Below are 9,782 nucleotides of genomic sequence, written 5' to 3'. Positions count from 1 at the left end.
GTTGCCTGACTAACCTCAAATTCCAGAGTAGTTTTTTCCCTGATTTGTGTGTCAGCTTTGCGTTGTAATTCTCTAGCATAACAAAAACAGACTGTACAAACCTCCTTTGAGTTTTTTGTTTGATTTGGTTTGTTTTTCAGTTTATTTGCTGGCCTTTAAACATGCTTTTGTTTTAATTGGTGGAGCAGGACACAGGTAGCTGAGGCAGATACTCCTGAATCAGCTTTTGTTCACACTCCTGTCTGTCAAGGGTGTCTCATCATAGTTTGTCCTTTTTGTCAACTGAAGCAAAAAAGCTGCTGAGTGTTCTCGGGTCAGATATTACAATCTACTTTCTGTGTTTATTTAGTCGTCTTCCTAATAATATGGTCTGATATCTTTTCATGTTATTGCAGAGGATTATCTTGACAGGAAGCTTTTTAATAGCTCTGAATTTGTTGAAATATGCAGGAACATCTTTATTTCACTGTTTGCTCTTTCCTTCCTCCAGAAAGACAAGCTTGTTTCGTGACTGGCTTCCATACATGTTTTTGGTCTTAACCAGCTTCACCCTAGTAATCATGGCTGATTTAAAGCATTCTCATAACTTACATAAACTATTGGAAGAACTTGGTAAATTCTTTCTTGCTGTGCCGCTTTTCCAACAGATACTTATTTCATAGCAAAACATTGTTCCTTTTATTATTGAGCAGGTGGGTTTTGTTGTAGCTCTTATGGCATAGCTCCAGTGCTTTCCCCTTTGATTTCTTTAGCTTTTTATTACCAATACTTCAATCTAGCGATTTTTATTCCACAAATCCTCTGTCATCATCATAAGCTGTGTAAAAATCCTTAATTGTTTGTTTATCCTCTGTACTGACAGCCCGGGTATTAGAAACACTTGTCTTCTTCTTTTTGTGCCTGTGACCTAATTACAATTCTTCCTCTCCCTCCCCACCTCTGCATACACCCACATGCCCTTCTGACGGCACCTTTTTGGCTAGGTCACTGGTTTGTGCCATTTTCTGTTTACTCACCTTTGCACCCTTTATCCTGCTTAAGAGGCTCCAACTCGATGTGTGAACGCTCAAGGATTCTTCCCTTCGTCACATCAACTCAGTGTTTGGGGACACCAGAGTCCATCTGTCCATACCATCTGTGCGCAGTACCTGCTGTGTGTACAACCTGCTGGTCTTTTCCTGAAATACCTGACGCTTTAGGGCTCATTTATTGAGACTTCTCAACCATTAGTAATGAAAACAAAATACAATGTTCTGTCTGCATCATAGCGGGAGCAAAGTTCTCTCCCAAACAGGCTTCGGTAATGTTTTAAGACATCTCCAGGAAATAAGTCACTGACACCTGAGCACGGGCCTGGTGTTAATAATGGAGCCGGGGTTTTCGTTGCTGCTTGGTGACCTATTACCAGGCACCGTGCCATGAATTGGCAAGACTTGCTTGCCCTCCCTCCTCTTCTGCTGCCTCAGCTAATTTAAATCTAAACTATTCAAGGCAGGGACTTTGCTTTCAAACATGCTCTGTGTCACATGTGTTCTGTAAACTATAAACAATAATTTCCTCTGACTCACTCTGTCGGCCAATGACCATCCACAGGTGATTTGTTACAAAAATCTCCTCTGGAGTAGTTGCATTCTGCTGCTGCTCTGTCAGTGTCTCAGGAGCAACAAATCAACTAGGTGAGGGACTGAGAAAGTTGCTATAAATATCACCATCTAATAGAGGAAATATAGTGGCAAATGAAGACTGTTACTTATAGCTGTCACTTCGGCTCTGGAAGGGTCAAGTTCGCTCAATAGAAAGCTAGGGAAAAATTAAAATTCAAACTATATTAATTAAAATTATAATTTCTCCAACCTCGCTCCCTTGAAGGCTGGAGCATAGGCTATAGCTGGTAGGGTCAGACCTGTCAAGGCTTTTCTGCCTTTTTTTTTTTTTGGGGCGGGGGGGTTTTGGTGTGGACTTGTGTGTTCACATCCAGCCTTGCTCTGTCTATAACTTAAAAATATTCTTCTGGTTCGTTTCTACCTGCCCAAAAACCTCATGCCCATGACGCCTACGTCCACAGTGTGGAAACAAGCACATGGTTTGCCTGCCTGCCAGCAAGCCTTGTGTAGCTGCAGCACAGTAGTTTCCACCTGGCCTGCTGACAGGTCCTAAAATCATCTCTCTGCCCTCCATCTTCACTGTCCCTTCACCAGCTTCAGGACACAGAAGGGATGCCTGTATAAACAGACAGTCATTGCCTATATGTACATAGAGGGCTGTGATACACGTGCATAGTCATATACGTGAATGCTGGTAACAAAACAAAGGTGTGTGCGCCTGTGTGACGACCCATCAAATGCACAACAGGTAGTTGGTTCATCCAGCACCTGTAGCACCGCGAGGTACCTGCACGCTCTGGGTTTAGATGGGCTTAGTCCAGACGGGAACGAACTTGTTGGAGTATTTGTGGTTGGTTTTGTTTTGGTTTCTGGATGGGCGTAGTGGTGGTGTTCTTCCTGGGCAGTCTGAGGGTAAATGCATCTACAGAGGCACATGCGGGGTGAGAGACACTGGTCTGTGCCTCCGATCTCCTGTTGCTGGCACAGGGTAGAAATCAGCTGGTGAACGGGAGCAGTAATGCTGATGCTCTGGGCTCCTATAGGGTTTTGTCCTAGTTGTCAGCTGTATAAAATGGTTTCCACAAGCTTTGTGGCCACCAGGCGTATTCTCTCAGGCCTTCTTTTGTGTAAAGCGTTCTTGCTTCACCATAGCAGATACCAGAAATGCTTCTTAGAAGAAGAAAAAGGTTTTGATCACGCTTTTCTTTTGATGTGGAATGTTAATTGGCAATCTATGCCTGTCTCTTTCCTGTAGCTTCTGAGTAGTGTTATCTTTTTTTTTTTTTCCCCTGTTCTCTCTAATTTTGGTTTCTTTCTTGTTTTGTCTGTCTTAGCCTCTGTCCTTCACACCATTTTTTTTCTCAAATGGAAGACAAGGCACGGATTCCTTTTAAAATCGTATTTCAAAGCTCTTTATGTTCCTATTTCTCCTGTGTTTATACCAAAGCAAACTTATATGCAGCAAGGCAAAAGCTGACAGAGTCTCTCTGATTTCCCTTTTTCCCTTCAAAGCAACAGGGGGCACCTGGATGTGCTGTCCTTTCCCTGGCTGATAGCAGGATGGCAATGGGCTGCACTGTCAGAGGATGGAGACAAAGTCAGAGGAGTGCAAGCAACTCTGATTCATTTGATAGTGATGCAAGGGGAAGAAATGGCTGAAAGTGGAAGTTTTCTTGTTCTCAGCAAGCTATTTTGTGCTCATTTCTTGGGTTAGAGGAAAACTGAGCTACGTACAAGAGGTCTTCTGAATTTTCATTGTGTAACAGTAGCTTCTCTGCAATGCATGCCAAAGGTAATTTATCTGGGGCTGATAAGAAGGGCAGATGTTGAGTAATTGCATCCAAGAAATAAACACCAGCCTCTTGCCAGTGCTGTGTATATCCCATGTGTTACCTGGAACTGGAAACAGGCTTAATTTGTGTTAAAAGATTGAGCAAACGAAGTTCTCTGAATTGCTTTGAAAGAGAACCTGGCACGAACCTGGAGGAGGTAATTTCAGTTCTTCCAGTATTTTTAAGAATGTGGCAACAAAGCAAAGAGCAATTGGAGAGCACGAGGCTCTCCCATACAGCAACGTGGGGAAGAGCAAGCAGCTCCACAAGCATGAAACCTTGTCAATGAGAGGCACGAAGATCTCGAGAGCAAAGCGGTAGCTTTGCAAGTACAGAAACTACCTAAGATGATCACCTACCAAAGGTAAGTTTGTAGGAAACCAGAGGCCTTCCAAGACTGCAAATCATTAACTCAACCTTTTCTAGTTAAGATTGAGTCAGATGAATGTGTGTGCATTACAGTCATGGCTTGAATGAATGACTGGGGTGGTACAACTGGTAGCTTAATTCCAAAAGAGAACAAACTCACCAAAGTTTAGGACCTGCCAGTCTTTAAGGAGTACCTTGAGGTCTGTGTTTCTAAAGGCACAATATAACACACAAAATTATGTCTGTTTTGGGAAAACAATAGTGGCTTGGGTGGGAGCAACTTCACCACCTAATTGCTGAACAGAAATCAGGTAAAGTGAAAAAAATAAGCCAGAAGTTACTGGAAGTGTAATTACAAAAATGTTCCCTATCTGGCTAAAAAGTGAAAGCACGCATGAAAATACATATCCAGGAAGGTAATAATGACAGTAATAGATGAAAGACTGTACCTGAGAGAAAGCAAAATTTATACAAAGGCTGCTCAAGCAATGTCATAACTTCACTGGCAATTCCTAAATTACTTAACTGAAAACAGCTGGGAAAGGCTTACTCCCTTCCTGATGACCTAGAATTACTATCTGAAATGCTAAAACACATAGTGACCAAGGAGGTACTTTCTCTACAGATTAAATTATGTATGAAAGCTCTTTGTTGCTGTATCAAACATCAGAGTTGGTAACTGCAAGCCACAGCAGCTGTGGATTTCCTAGATAGGTAGGGAGCAAGGGCAGATGAAACCATGGCAGTCTTACCTTACTATTCTCAGGAAGAAAAAAAAAAAAATGACAATACTCACATGCACTTCAGGTTTGTTAAACAAGGGGTTATTTTCGTTTCTTCATCTGCAAGACTCTTCACTTTTGCTCATTATCCAGTTTTAAAGAGGGAGGTAGGTGCCACCCCACAGTAAGCACAGCACTGCCATCTCCTCTTCTTGCATCCCCTGTTGAAGCACAACTTCTTCCTTCAGGCAGTAGATCCTTGCTTTATGCATTCAGGAGTTCAGCCCTTCTCTAGGACACTGGAGAAAGGAGTTACGTGATCCACATTCACTGGCAAAGGAGGAAAGGCTCTACTGCAGTGCTGAGAAGTGGAAGGTTGCAGGGGGAAGGCACGGAAAACCAAAGCAACTCCAGAGAAGACTGACGTGTGTCACATCTTGAAATACTCTTATTGTAAGAGGGGCTCTACGCACCAATTTTAGGATGAAGACCTGCAAAATGCAAGGACTAAACTGTCTCCAATAAAGACTAGGGCATCTCTGCTATTACACAAACAACCACTTTTTATTATGAATCAAAACATCCTCTTACCCGGCATTCAAGGTAGAGTAAGTAGTGGAGAACACCATACTTCCCACACCTGAGAGGAATGATGTTTTGGTGGGACTGCATTTTCAACCTTGCAAGTGTGTTGCTTCTAGTTGTATAATGCATTTTCCTGTACATGTTCAATGATGGTGGCCTGGCAGTGGGTTCCCAGGGGCTGGGTACGGCTGGGCAGGTGGCGAGGCAATGTGGGTATTGTGCAGCCTGTCATGACTTCTGGGCCAGGCAAACACACACTTTGTGTCCTTGTTGCTTCGTCGGGTCAGACAACTGTCGTTATTGATAATGTCACATGTACTGACTTGTAACATTAACTTCCATTGTAATCACCTGCTCAATTATAATTTTTGAGGCGATAAGAACAATTCAGAATGGGTGCTCTTACGTCAAGAGACAAAGTGGATGTCCCTGTGAAAAAAGCTTGCATTCACTTCTTACAGACACTTTAAAAAAGTTTTAGCACTGAGCCTTCCGATGCAAAAGATGTCCCCAGCCTGTTCCCCCCTGTGCCCGTTCCTGCCTGCTGCTTCCAGCGGCCTGTGCCTCACTGTGATTTTGGTGCAACCCCATGAAGGAAGCTGCTCAGCCTTCTCCTCCAGCTCACAGCAGCCCTAGGAATATTTAGCAAATTAAAGGAGTCCCTTATGTTCAAGTGTGAACAGAAAATTGTTCCAGCGTGAAGTCCGGTATAAGTAGGTGTACCAAATGAAAAACAAACAAACAAAAAAACAACACAGATACTAAATGAAATTCAAGATCATCTTGGTCCCAAGTTTCATTTATGCCTTTTGAAATTAGACACTGGAGACTTCCTTTTAGTACTCGGTTGTCATTAAATTTATTACTTTTATTTCAACAGATCTATTGCTCAATATGCAAAATATCAGTAAAGTTATTTCCTCAGCATAAAATAAAAAATAATAAAAAATGAACTCATTATTAACAGATAATGTTTCACAATTTATAAGACAACCGCCAGGGACAGACAGTATGTTAGACAGATCCTTTTCTGATCAAGTACAGAAACTCTGATGTTCCTGTTAGCTATTCTTCCCCAAAAGATATGAGATTAAGAAAGCTGGATGACAGGAACCATCCATCTAGGTTGCCATTATTCTGAAACCTGGAGCTTCACAGAATCCCAGCATTACTAACATGGCTCTAACCTCCTGTAACCATTCATGCTCTCACTTCTTAAGAGGGCTGTTGGATACCAGACCTACGCTTGCTAGAGAAAAAAAGGAGAAGGTTGGAAAAGAAAGCAAGTTAATTTGGAAGGACAGAAGGAAAAAGCTGGGGTTTATGGCCATGAAAGTTACACTTTCAATACTATTTTTTTTTTCTAAATGTGACAGGCTGGATGGAAATCACATCAAGAAGTTGCCAGCGTTATCACAGAGTAGTCTATAGACCATGGCCTCCTCTCGCCCTTCCCAATATGCAGACAGAACAATCAGAAATCCAGCAGGTGAACAATCGGGCACAATATAAGTGAGTCCAGAGGCTGGAAGCTGCAACCTTGCTATCTGCACTTATAAAACTTCTTTCCTTTTCCTGAAGGCATTTAAAACCAAGATGTACTTCTTTTACATTACCTAGTATGTTTGGGGAGCACTTATATTTTTAGAAGATGAGAAGGACACTTGTAACATCAGCCATTTGTGCTGCAGTATTACCAATTCACAAAATTTGTTTCCTTGTTTAAATGACTGTTGATTCTTTAGTTGCCACACTTTGGTTCATGCTGAATATTGCAACCCACAATATTGTTATTGCAAAAGTCTTTTAAAAGATTTAAATTAACAAAACTGAGGAAACAGAAAACCACAGCCGCAACAGCTCTTGCAGCTTGGCTGCTTTCATCTACTTGTGTCGTATTCCTTCTCCCTCTCTAAACACACCACTGTTGTATTAAAGCTTCTTTGAAAGATTAATTAGCAAAGGAATGAGCATGTTTTATCTATTCTTTTTCCCTCCTCATCCTCAGGGTATATAAAGATATTGGTCAATTTGCTCTTTAAAATTATACGTTTTGTGACATTATTTTTGAAGGTCAGATTAAATAAGTATTGCTTTGTGTACAAACGGCAGTTCAGACTGTAGTGCAATGATGTTTATGTTAGCATTCAATTTCCAGTTCCACAGTCATTGAGAGAACAGTTTTAGAGTAAACAATTCCCTTGTGCCAGGAATGCATTTCCTCCATGAATGAGGTCATATGAGATGAATACAAACCAGGTAACTCGGGGAGAGTAAACTTCAGCTTCCACTGGCATACTTTAAAAGAATCAAAAGAATCTTGCTTCAGAATTAATTGGTGAATTATACACAGTTCGTAAGGCCTTCATCTTCTAATATATTTTTCACACAGAAATACATGGTATTTTACAATCCAGAGCACAAAACAAGAGCAGACATTATCCGACCTGCTTTGTCAACCCCAAGGTAGTAAGGTAGTCTCTTAGCCAGAAAAAAAAGGCAGTATAGATTTCTTGGTAAGATCTACTATAAGGGAACTCCATGTTACTCTAAAAGGGCCTTCAAAATGTGGTTAGTAAGATGTGATCATAACTGTGACTGATCAGGAACATATCACGCGCTCAAGGCTTTTAAAGGCCCCCTACCAACATGTTTAACCTTGATTTTACTAGGAATTTACTGCAGATGATTTCTTGCACCCATGCCCTCACCTCACCTTGATGTTGAGAAAAGATGTTGTGAAAGATGATTTATCTCCGCCTGCTTTCCTTTATCTCCATACTGCTGACATTTGAGCTTTGGAAGTCTCACAGTCTTCTGCAGTGGAAGTCTATAGTTAGTATCTGATTAATCTCTTTTGTGTTCATTTAATAGTGTTGGAAAGATAACACATATAGACTGTCCTTTATGTAAAAGAGGAAATGAACATATTTGATGGCTGCTTTTTCTAGTCCACATCTTATTTTGACTTCTGCTAACGATATAACTAATATACTATTTTCTTGGATGGATCACTTATCAACTTCATTGTTGTCACTGCAGCAGCTCTTACTTTATTATGCACGATTTCTTCCTCTCACTTCCGCATACCTCTGCAGCACTGAAGTCAAAATGTCACCAAAGACACATTCCAGGTCAATTCCATTTCAGGACTAATTCTTTGTTTCTCATCATTTTACTCCATCAAATTCAGATTTTTTGTTCTCACCTTAAAAACTGCATAATCCCTGCCCACATCTCTGTTCCCAGTCCCGCCTACTCACTACTTCTAATCTCCTCTCCAATATTATTTTCACACCCTCTTGCCTAAGGGCTTTTTGTTTGTGGTAGTTTTTGTTTTGTTTTTTTGTTCTTTTGTTTGTTTGGGTTTCTTTAACTATTTTGTACAAGACAACGACTGCATAAAAACTTGTGAGAAAAAGTAATTTGAGAGGTTTTTTCAGTTACAAATAATTATACCTTAAATTAGAAAAATACCAAATACAGACGTTTATGGTAAATAAATATCTATCTAAGTCCAATGTATGGAATCACTTTATTTGGACTGCTCTGGAAGGGTTGTTTGTTTTAGTGTTTGTTCTACCACTATGCTTTGAAGCTGAAAGCACTCTTTTAACTTTTTTTCATACAAACAAAACAAAAAAAACTGTAGTTCTACCCAACACGGAACAGCATGCTGGAAAAAAAACCCAAAAAAACAAAAAACAAAACACACAACAAAAACGGATTTAGATTTTCAAACAAGGGAGCAGCATTAACTGCAGCCAGCAGAAATCAGTGGAACTTCACAGCTCCGAAAACAAAGAGTCTTGCAGAATCCACATCTGTTCTTACCGGAGGCAATGGCGTAAAACAAGCTTTAAAGCCCGCCTGTGATAAAGTCAGTTATTATCTTTCATAAAACGTGTTTTCCACCTCACCGGCACCAGCTGTTTCCCATCCCCACCATTTTAATCGCGCCAATCGGTAACCTCGGGCAATGCATTAAAAGGTTTGTGTACAAACCGGTGCTTAATATTCCAGACATTTTTGGAAACACAGGAGGAAGCCACGATAAGTGCTTAAACAAGGTAGATTTTCGGGTTTTTTTTCTTCCACTCCAAAAACTGGCATTTATCGCCCCACGAAAGGCGCACTCAGGGCCAACACTGAGCAGCGAGGCCTCGCCCAGGGGGAGGGGACGCCCCCAAGCAGGCCTCTCGCTACGAGCCGGTACCTTCCCGAGAGCTGAGCTCTTCTGACCAAAGCTTTTCAGTCAAGAAGCTGCTCCAGAGCAACTTCTCCTTCACTCCCAGCACCGGCTGCCGCAGCGCTCCCCGCAGCGCTCCCGCCCCTGCTCCCCTCACCTCACAGAGCCGCAGTCCCAACCCCGCCCTCTCCCTTTCGGCGGGAAGCGGCCGTCCGCCCCACGTGACGGTGCCCAAGCCCCGCCCCCCGCGCAGCCCCACCCACCCCGCGCAAAGACCCTTCCTCCAGAGACGTTATCTATTCCCCGCCTACTCTTCGCCTCCAACGACGACCCTGAAAACACCCTCGGGCTCCAATCTCTGAGCTCCGTCCCGCCCCTCTGCCAATCCGCGGGCACCCTCCCTCCCTCGCCGGCCAATCCGAACGCGCAGACCCGAGCTCGCTTCACCAGCCAATCAGGTCGCTGAGCGGCGGCCGGATTC

The sequence above is a fragment of the Patagioenas fasciata genome, chromosome 2, assembly GCF_037038585.1.
Source record: "Patagioenas fasciata isolate bPatFas1 chromosome 2, bPatFas1.hap1, whole genome shotgun sequence".
Classification (NCBI taxonomy): Eukaryota; Metazoa; Chordata; class Aves; order Columbiformes; family Columbidae; genus Patagioenas; species Patagioenas fasciata.
This window is presented reverse-complemented; position numbering follows the sequence as displayed.